Below are 11,915 nucleotides of genomic sequence, written 5' to 3'. Positions count from 1 at the left end.
GCCAGCAGGTATCCCCTGCCGCCGGCTCACTGTCACTAGACACAGACTTATTACCTACCGGCCCAGCAGGTATCCCCTGCCGCCGGCTCACTGTCACTAGACACAGACTGATCACCTACCGGCCCAGCAGGTATCCCCTGCCGCCGGCTCACTGTCCAGACACAGACTTATTACCTACCGGCCCAGCAGGTATCCCCTGCCCCCGGCTCACTGTCACCAGACACAGACTTATTACCTACCGGCCCAGCAGGTATCCCCTGCCGCCGGCTCACTGTCACTAGACACAGACTGATCACCTACCGGCCCAGCAGGTATCCCCTGCCGCCGGCTCACTGTCACCAGACACAGACTTATTACCTACCGGCCCAGCAGGTATCCCCTGCCCCCGGCTCACTGTCACCAGACACAGACTTATCACCTACCGGCCCAGCAGGTATCCCCTGCCGCCGGCTCCCTGTCACTAGACACAGACTTATTACCTACCGGCCCAGCAGGTATCCCCTGCCCCCGGCTCACTGTCCAGACACAGACTTATCACCTACCGGCCCAGCAGGTATCCCCTGCCGCCGCCTCACTGTCCAGACACAGACTTATCACCTACCGGCCCAGCAGGTATCCCCTGCCCCCGGCTCACTGTCACCAGACACAGACTTATCACCTACCGGCCCAGCAGGTATCCCCTGCCGCCGGCTCACTGTCACCAGACACAGACTTATCACCTACCGGCCCAGCAGGTATCCCCTGCCGCCGGCTCCCTGTCACTAGACACAGACTTATTACCCATCGGCCCAGCAGGTATCCCCTGCCCCCGGCTCACTGTCACCAGACACAGACTTATTACCTACCGGCCCAGCAGGTATCCCCTGCCGCCGGCTCACTGTCACCAGACACAGACTTATTACCTACCGGCCCAGCAGGTATCCCCTGCCGCCGGCTCACTGTCACCAGACACAGACTTATTACCTACCGGCCCAGCAGGTATCCCCTGCCCCCGGCTCACTGTCACTAGACACAGACTTATTACCTACCGGCCCAGCAGGTATCCCCTGCCGCCGGCTCACTGTCACCAGACACAGACTTATCACCTACCGGCCCAGCAGGTATCCCCTCCCCCGGCTCACTGTCACCAGACACAGACTTATTACCTACCGGCCCAGCAGGTATCCCCTGCCGCCGGCTCACTGTCACTAGACACAGACTTATCACCTACCGGCCCAGCAGGTATCCCCTCCCGCCGGCTCACTGTCACCAGACACAGACTGATCACCTACCGGCCCAGCAGGTATCCCCTGCCCCCGGCTCACTGTCACCAGACACAGATTGATCACCTACCGGCCCAGCAGGTATCTCCTCCCCCGGCTCACTGTCACCAGACACAGACTTATTACCTACCGGCCCAGCAGGTATCCCCTGCCGCCGGCTCACTGTCACTAGACACAGACTTATCACCTACCGGCCCAGCAGGTATCCCCTGCCGCCGGCTCCCTGTCCAGACACAGACTTATTACCTACCGGCCCAGCAGGTATCCCCTCCCCCCGGCTCACTGTCACTAGACACAGATTGATCACCTACCGGCCCAGCAGGTATCCCCTGCCGCCGGCTCACTGTCACTAGACACAGACTGATCACCTACCGGCCCAGCAGGTATCCCCTGCCGCCGGCTCACTGTCCAGACACAGACTTATTACCTACCGGCCCAGCAGGTATCCCCTGCCCCCGGCTCACTGTCCAGACACAGACTTATTACCTACCGGCCCAGCAGGTATCCCCTGCCGCCGGCTCACTGTCACCAGACACAGACTTATTACCTACCGGCCCAGCAGGTATCCCCTGCCGCCGGCTCACTGTCACCAGACACAGACTTATTACCTACCGGCCCAGCAGGTATCCCCTGCCGCCGGCTCACTGTCACCAGACACAGACTTATTACCTACCGGCCCAGCAGGTATCCCCTGCCGCCGGCTCACTGTCACTAGACACAGACTTATCACCTACCGGCCCAGCAGGTATCCCCTGCCCCCGGCTCACTGTCACTAGACACAGACTTATCACCTACCGGCCCAGCAGGTATCCCCTGCCACCGGCTCACTGTCACTGGACACAGACTTATTACCTACCGGCCCAGCAGGTATCCCCTCCCCCGGCTCACTGTCACCAGACACAGACTTATCACCTACCGGCCCAGCAGGTATCCCCTGCCGCCGGCTCCCCGTCACCAGACACAGACTGATCACCTACCGGCCCAGCAGGTATCCCCTGCCCCCGGCTCCCCGTCACCAGACACAGACTTATCACCTACCGGCCCAGCAGGTATCCCCTGCCCCCGGCTCACTGTCCAGACACAGACTTATTACCTACCGGCCCAGCAGGTATCCCCTGCCGCCGGCTCACTGTCACTAGACACAGACTTATTACCTACCGGCCCAGCAGGTATCCCCTGCCCCCGGCTCCCTGTCACTAGACACAGACTTATTACCTACCGGCCCAGCAGGTATCCCCTGCCCCCGGCTCACTGTCACCAGACACAGACTTATCACCTACCGGCCCAGCAGGTATCCCCTCCCCCCGGCTCACTGTCACTGGACACAGACTTATTACCTACCGGCCCAGCAGGTATCCCCTGCCCCCGGCTCACTGTCACCAGACACAGACTTATTACCTACCGGCCCAGCAGGTATCCCCTCCCCCCGGCTCACTGTCACCAGACACAGACTGATCACCTACCGGCCCAGCAGGTATCCCCTCCCCCCGGCTCCCTGTCACCAGACACAGACTTATCACCTACCGGCCCAGCAGGTATCCCCTGCCCCCGGCTCACTGTCACTAGACACAGACTTATCACCTACCGGCCCAGCAGGTATCCCCTGCCGCCGGCTCCCCGTCACCAGACACAGACTTATCACCTACCGGCCCAGCAGGTATCCCCTGCCGCCGGCTCACTGTCACTAGACACAGACTTATTACCTACCGGCCCAGCAGGTATCCCCTCCCCCCGGCTCACTGTCACCAGACACAGACTGATCACCTACCGGCCCAGCAGGTATCCCCTCCCCCCGGCTCCCTGTCACCAGACACAGACTTATCACCTACCGGCCCAGCAGGTATCCCCTGCCCCCGGCTCACTGTCCAGACACAGACTTATTACCTACCGGCCCAGCAGGTATCCCCTCCGCCGGCTCACTGTCACTAGACACAGACTTATTACCTACCGGCCCAGCAGGTATCCCCTGCCCCCGGCTCACTGTCACTAGACACAGACTTATCACCTACCGGCCCAGCAGGTATCCCCTGCCGCCGGCTCCCCGTCACCAGACACAGACTGATCACCTACCGGCCCAGCAGGTATCCCCTGCCCCCGGCTCCCCGTCACCAGACACAGACTTATCACCTACCGGCCCAGCAGGTATCCCCTGCCCCCGGCTCACTGTCCAGACACAGACTTATTACCTACCGGCCCAGCAGGTATCCCCTGCCGCCGGCTCACTGTCACTAGACACAGACTTATTACCTACCGGCCCAGCAGGTATCCCCTCCCCCCGGCTCACTGTCACCAGACACAGACTGATCACCTACCGGCCCAGCAGGTATCCCCTCCGCCGGCTCACTGTCCAGACACAGACTTATTACCTACCGGCCCAGCAGGTATCCCCTGCCCCCGGCTCACTGTCACCAGACACAGACTTATCACCTACCGGCCCAGCAGGTATCCCCTGCCGCCGGCTCACTGTCACCAGACACAGACTTATTACCTACCGGCCCAGCAGGTATCCCCTGCCGCCGGCTCCCCGTCACTAGACACAGACTTATTACCTACCGGCCCAGCAGGTATCCCCTGCCGCCGGCTCACTGTCCAGACACAGACTTATCACCTACCGGCCCAGCAGGTATCCCCTGCCGCCGGCTCACTGTCACTAGACACAGACTTATTACCTACCGGCCCAGCAGGTATCCCCTGCCGCCGGCTCACTGTCACCAGACACAGACTTATCACCTACCGGCCCAGCAGGTATCCCCTGCCCCCGGCTCACTGTCACTAGACACAGACTTATTACCTACCGGCCCAGCAGGTATCCCCTGCCGCCGGCTCACTGTCACTAGACACAGACTTATTACCTACCGGCCCAGCAGGTATCCCCTGCCGCCGGCTCACTGTCACTAGACACAGACTTATTACCCATCGGCCCAGCAGGTATCCCCTGCCGCCGGCTCACTGTCACTAGACACAGACTTATTACCCATCGGCCCAGCAGGTATCCCCTGCCGCCGGCTCACGGTCACTAGACACAGACTTATTACCTACCGGCCCAGCAGGTATCCCCTGCCGCCGGCTCACTGTCCAGACAGAGACTTATTACCTACCGGCCCAGCAGGTATCCCCTGCCGCCGGCTCACGGTCACCAGACACAGACTTATTACCTACCGGCCCAGCAGGTATCCCCTGCCCCCGGCTCACTGTCTAGACACAGACTTATTACCCATCGGCCCAGCAGGTATCCCCTGCCGCCGGCTCACTGTCACTAGACACAGACTGATCACCTACCGGCCCAGCAGGTATCTCCTGCCGCCGGCTCACTGTCCAGACACAGACTTATCACCTACCGGCCCAGCAGGTATCCCCTGCCGCCGGCTCCCTGTCCAGACACAGACTTATCACCTACCGGCCCAGCAGGTATCCCCTGCCGCCGGCTCACTGTCACCAGACACAGACTGATCACCTACCGGCCCAGCAGGTATCCCCTGCCGCCGGCTCACTGTCTAGACACAGACTTATTACCTACCGGCCCAGCAGGTATCCCCTGCCGCCGGCTCACTGTCACTAAACACAGACTGATCACCTACCGGCCCAGCAGGTATCCCCTGCCCCCGGCTCACTGTCACTAGATACAGACTTATCACCTACCGGCCCAGCAGGTATCTCCTTCCGCCGGCTCACTGTCCAGACACAGACTTATTACCTATCGGCCCAGCAGGTATCCCCTGCCGCCGGCTCACTGTCACCGGACACAGACTTATCACCTACCGGCCCAGCAGGTATCCCCTGCCGCCGGCTCACTGTCACTAGACACAGACTTATTACCTACCGGCCCAGCAGGTATCCCCTCCCCCCGGCTCCCTGTCACTAGACACAGACTTATTACCTACCGGCCCAGCAGGTATCCCCTGCCGCCGGCTCACTGTCACTAGACACAGACTTATTACCTACTGGCCCAGCAGGTATCCCCTGCCGCCGGCTCCCTGTCACCAGACACAGACTTATCACCTACCGGCCCAGCAGGTATCCCCTGCCCCCGGCTCCCTGTCACTAGACACAGACTTATTACCTACCGGCCCAGCAGGTATCCCCTGCCGCCGGCTCACTGTCACCAGACACAGACTTATCACCTACCGGCCCAGCAGGTATCCCCTGCCCCCGGCTCCCTGTCACTAGACACAGACTTATCACCTACCGGCCCAGCAGGTATCCCCTGCCGCCGGCTCACTGTCACCAGACACAGACTTATTACCTACCGGCCCAGCAGGTATCCCCTCCCCCCGGCTCACTGTCACTAGACACAGACTTATTACCTACCGGCGCAGCAGGTATCCCCTGCCCCCGGCTCACTGTCACTAGACACAGACTTATTACCTACCGGCCCAGCAGGTATCCCCTGCCGCCGGCTCACTGTCACCAGACACAGACTTATTACCTACCGGCCCAGCAGGTATCCCCTCCCCCCGGCTCACTGTCCAGACACAGACTTATTACCTACCGGCCCAGCAGGTATCCCCTGCCCCCGGCTCCCTGTCACCAGACACAGACTTATCACCTACCGGCCCAGCAGGTATCCCCTGCCCCCGGCTCCCTGTCACTAGACACAGACTTATTACCTACCGGCCCAGCAGGTATCCCCTGCCGCCGGCTCACTGTCACCAGACACAGACTTATTACCTACCGGCCCAGCAGGTATCCCCTCCCCCCGGCTCACTGTCCAGACACAGACTTATTACCTACCGGCCCAGCAGGTATCCCCTCCCCCCGGCTCACTGTCACCAGACACAGACTGATCACCTACCGGCCCAGCAGGTATCCCCTCCCCCCGGCTCACTGTCCAGACACAGACTTATCACCTACCGGCCCAGCAGGTATCCCCTGCCCCCGGCTCACTGTCCAGACACAGACTTATTACCTACCGGCCCAGCAGGTATCCCCTGCCGCCGGCTCACTGTCCAGACACAGACTTATTACCTACCGGCCCAGCAGGTATCCCCTCCCCCCGGCTCACTGTCACCAGACACAGACTTATTACCTACCGGCCCAGCAGGTATCCCCTGCCGCCGGCTCACTGTCACTAGACACAGACTTATCACCTACCGGCCCAGCAGGTATCCCCTGCCGCCGGCTCACTGTCCAGACACAGACTTATCACCTACCGGCCCAGCAGGTATCCCCTGCCGCCGGCTCACTGTCACCAGACACAGACTTATCACCTACCGGCCCAGCAGGTATCCCCTGCCGCCGGCTCCCTGTCCAGACACAGACTTATTACCTACCGGCCCAGCAGGTATCCCCTGCCGCCGGCTCACTGTCACTAGACACAGACTGATCACCTACCGGCCCAGCAGGTATCCCCTGCCGCCGGCTCACTGTCCAGACACAGACTTATCACCTACCGGCCCAGCAGGTATCCCCTCCCCCCGGCTCACTGTCACTAGACACAGACTGATCACCTACCGGCCCAGCAGGTATCCCCTGCCGCCGGCTCCCTGTCCAGACACAGACTTATCACCTACCGGCCCAGCAGGTATCCCCTGCCGCCGGCTCCCTGTCCAGACACAGACTGATCACCTACCGGCCCAGCAGGTATCCCCTGCCGCCGGCTCACTGTCACTAGACACAGACTTATTACCTACCGGCCCAGCAGGTATCCCCTGCCCCCGGCTCACTGTCACCAGACACAGACTTATTACCTACCGGCCCAGCAGGTATCCCCTCCCGCCGGCTCACTGTCACCAGACACAGACTGATCACCTACCGGCCCAGCAGGTATCCCCTGCCGCCGGCTCACTGTCACTAGACACAGACTTATTACCTACCGGCCCAGCAGGTATCCCCTGCCGCCGGCTCACTGTCACTAGACACAGACTTATCACCTACCGGCCCAGCAGGTATCCCCTGCCCCCGGCTCACTGTCACTAGACACAGACTTATCACCTACCGGCCCAGCAGGTATCCCCTGCCGCCGGCTCACTGTCCAGACACAGACTTATTACCTACCGGCCCAGCAGGTATCCCCTCCCCCCGGCTCACTGTCACTAGACACAGACTTATCACCTACCGGCCCAGCAGGTATCCCCTGCCCCCGGCTCACTGTCACTAGACACAGACTTATTACCTACCGGCCCAGCAGGTATCCCCTGCCCCCGGCTCACTGTCACTAGACACAGACTTATTACCTACCGGCCCAGCAGGTATCCCCTGCCGCCGGCTCACTGTCACTAGACACAGACTTATTACCTACCGGCCCAGCAGGTATCCCCTGCCGCCGGCTCACTGTCCAGACACAGACTTATTACCTACCGGCCCAGCAGGTATCCCCTGCCCCCGGCTCACTGTCACTAGACACAGACTTATTACCTACCGGCCCAGCAGGTATCCCCTGCCCCCGGCTCACTGTCACTAGACACAGACTTATTACCTACCGGCCCAGAAGGTATCCCCTGCCGCCGGCTCACTGTCCAGACACAGACTTATTACCTACCGGCCCAGCAGGTATCCCCTGCCGCCGGCTCACTGTCACTGGACACAGACTTATTACCTACCGGCCCAGCAGGTATCCCCTGCCCCCGGCTCACTGTCACTAGACACAGACTTATTACCTACCGGCCCAGCAGGTATCCCCTGCCGCCGGCTCACTGTCCAGACACAGACTTATTACCTACCGGCCCAGCAGGTATCCCCTGCCCCCGGCTCACTGTCACTAGACACAGACTGATCACCTACCGGCCCAGCAGGTATCCCCTGCCGCCGGCTCACTGTCACTAGACACAGACTTATTACCTACCGGCCCAGCAGGTATCCCCTGCCCCCGGCTCACTGTCACTAGACACAGACTTATTACCTACCGGCCCAGAAGGTATCCCCTGCCGCCGGCTCACTGTCCAGACACAGACTTATTACCTACCGGCCCAGCAGGTATCCCCTGCCGCCGGCTCACTGTCACTGGACACAGACTTATTACCTACCGGCCCAGCAGGTATCCCCTGCCCCCGGCTCACTGTCACTAGACACAGACTTATTACCTACCGGCCCAGCAGGTATCCCCTGCCCCCGGCTCCCTGTCCAGACACAGACTTATCACCTACCGGCCCAGCAGGTATCCCCTGCCCCCGGCTCACTGTCACTGGACACAGACTTATCACCTACCGGCCCAGCAGGTATCCCCTGCCCCCGGCTCACTGTCCAGACACAGACTTATTACCTACCGGCCCAGCAGGTATCCCCTGCCCCCGGCTCACTGTCCAGACACAGACTTATTACCTACCGGCCCAGCAGGTATCCCCTGCCCCCGGCTCCCTGTCCAGACACAGACTTATTACCTACCGGCCCAGCAGGTATCCCCTGCCCCCGGCTCACTGTCACTGGACACAGACTTATCACCTACCGGCCCAGCAGGTATCCCCTGCCCCCGGCTCACTGTCACCAGACACAGACTTATCACCTACCGGCCCAGCAGGTATCCCCTGCCCCCGGCTCACTGTCACCAGACACAGACTTATTACCTACCGGCCCAGCAGGTATCCCCTGCCCCCGGCTCACTGTCACCAGACACAGACTTATCACCTACCGGCCCAGCAGATATCCCCTGCCGCCGGCTCACTGTCACCAGACACAGACTTATTACCTACCGGCCCAGCAGGTATCCCCTGCCGCCGGCTCACTGTCACTAGACACAGACTGATCACCTACCGGCCCAGCAGGTATCCCCTGCCCCCGGCTCACTGTCACTAGACACAGACTTATTACCTACCGGCCCAGCAGGTATCCCCTGCCCCCGGCTCACTGTCACTAGACACAGACTGATCACCTACCGGCCCAGCAGGTATCCCCTGCCGCCGGCTCACTGTCCAGACACAGACTTATTACCTACCGGCCCAGCAGGTATCCCCTGCCCCCGGCTCACTGTCACCAGACACAGACTTATCACCTACCGGCCCAGCAGGTATCCCCTGCCGCCGGCTCACTGTCACTAGACACAGACTTATTACCCATCGGCCCAGCAGGTATCCCCTGCCGCCGGCTCACTGTCACTAGACACAGACTTATTACCTACCGGCCCAGCAGGTATCCCCTGCCCCCGGCTCACGGTCACTAGACACAGACTTATTACCCATCGGCCCAGCAGGTATCCCCTGCCGCCGGCTCACGGTCACTAGACACAGACTTATTACCTACCGGCCCAGCAGGTATCCCCTGCCCCCGGCTCACTGTCCAGACACAGACTTATTACCTACTGGCCCAGCAGGTATCCCCTGCCGCCGGCTCACTGTCACTAGACACAGACTGATCACCTACCGGCCCAGCAGGTATCCCCTGCCCCCGGCTCACTGTCACCAGACACAGACTGATCACCTACCGGCCCAGCAGGTATCCCCTGCCCCCGGCTCACTGTCACCAGACACAGACTTATCACCTACCGGCCCAGCAGGTATCCCCTCCCCCGGCTCACTGTCACCAGACACAGACTTATCACCTACCGGCCCAGCAGGTATCCCCTGCCGCCGGCTCACTGTCACTAGACACAGACTTATTACCCATCGGCCCAGCAGGTATCCCCTGCCGCCGGCTCACTGTCACTAGACACAGACTTATTACCTACCGGCCCAGCAGGTATCCCCTGCCCCCGGCTCACGGTCACTAGACACAGACTTATTACCCATCGGCCCAGCAGGTATCCCCTGCCGCCGGCTCACGGTCACTAGACACAGACTTATTACCTACCGGCCCAGCAGGTATCCCCTGCCCCCGGCTCACTGTCCAGACACAGACTTATTACCTACTGGCCCAGCAGGTATCCCCTGCCGCCGGCTCACTGTCACTAGACACAGACTGATCACCTACCGGCCCAGCAGGTATCCCCTGCCCCCGGCTCACTGTCACCAGACACAGACTGATCACCTACCGGCCCAGCAGGTATCCCCTGCCCCCGGCTCACTGTCACCAGACACAGACTTATCACCTACCGGCCCAGCAGGTATCCCCTCCCCCCGGCTCACTGTCACCAGACACAGACTTATCACCTACCGGCCCAGCAGGTATCCCCTGCCCCCGGCTCACTGTCACTAGACACAGACTTATCACCTACCGGCCCAGCAGGTATCCCCTGCCCCCGGCTCACTGTCACCAGACACAGACTTATCACCTACCGGCCCAGCAGGTATCCCCTGCCCCCGGCTCCCTGTCACCAGACACAGACTTATTACCTACCGGCCCAGCAGGTATCCCCTGCCCCCGGCTCCCCGTCACCAGACACAGACTTATCACCTACCGGCCCAGCAGGTATCCCCTGCCCCCGGCTCACTGTCCAGACACAGACTTATTACCTACCGGCCCAGCAGGTATCCCCTGCCGCCGGCTCACTGTCCAGACACAGACTTATTACCTACCGGCCCAGCAGGTATCCCCTCCCCCCGGCTCACTGTCCAGACACAGACTTATTACCTACCGGCCCAGCAGGTATCCCCTGCCGCCGGCTCACTGTCACTAGACACAGACTTATTACCTACCGGCCCAGCAGGTATCCCCTGCCCCCGGCTCACTGTCACTAGACACAGACTTATTACCTACCGGCCCAGCAGGTATCCCCTGCCCCCGGCTCACTGTCACCAGACACAGACTTATTACCTACCGGCCCAGCAGGTATCCCCTGCCCCCGGCTCACTGTCACTAGACACAGACTTATTACCTACCGGCCCAGCAGGTATCCCCTGCCCCCGGCTCACTGTCACCAGACACAGACTTATTACCTACCGGCCCAGCAGGTATCCCCTGACGCCGGCTCACTGTCACCAGACACAGACTTATTACCTACCGGCCCAGCAGGTATCCCCTGCCCCCGGCTCACTGTCACTAGACACAGACTTATTACCTACCGGCCCAGCAGGTATCCCCTGCCCCCGGCTCACTGTCCAGACACAGACTTATCACCTACCGGCCCAGCAGGTATCCCCTGCCGCCGGCTCACTGTCACCAGACACAGACTTATCACCTACCGGCCCAGCAGGTATCCCCTGCCCCCGGCTCACTGTCACCAGACACAGACTGATCACCTACCGGCCCAGCAGGTATCCCCTGCCCCGGCTCACTGTCACTAGACACAGACTTATTACCTACCGGCCCAGCAGGTATCCCCTGCCCCCGGCTCACTGTCCAGACACAGACTTATTACCCATCGGCCCAGCAGGTATCCCCTGCCCCCGGCTCACTGTCACCAGACACAGACTTATTACCTACCGGCCCAGCAGGTATCCCCTGCCGCCGGCTCACTGTCCAGACACAGACTTATTACCTACCGGCCCAGCAGGTATCCCCTGCCGCCGGCTCACTGTCACTAGACACAGACTTATTACCTACCGGCCCAGCAGGTATCCCCTGCCCCCGGCTCACTGTCACTAGACACAGACTTATCACCTACCGGCCCAGCAGGTATCCCCTGCCCCCGGCTCCCTGTCACCAGACACAGACTTATCACCTACCGGCCCAGCAGGTATCCTCTCCCCCCGGCTCACTGTCACTAGACACAGACTTATTACCTACCGGCCCAGCAGGTATCCCCTCCCCCCGGCTCACTGTCACCAGACACAGACTTATTACCTACCGGCCCAGCAGGTATCCCCTCCCCCCGGCTCACTGTCACCAGACACAGACTGATCACCT

The sequence above is a fragment of the Bufo bufo genome, chromosome 5 (genome assembly GCF_905171765.1).
Source record: "Bufo bufo chromosome 5, aBufBuf1.1, whole genome shotgun sequence".
NCBI classification, from domain to species: Eukaryota; Metazoa; Chordata; class Amphibia; order Anura; family Bufonidae; genus Bufo; species Bufo bufo.
Note: the sequence above shows the minus strand (reverse complement) of the source record.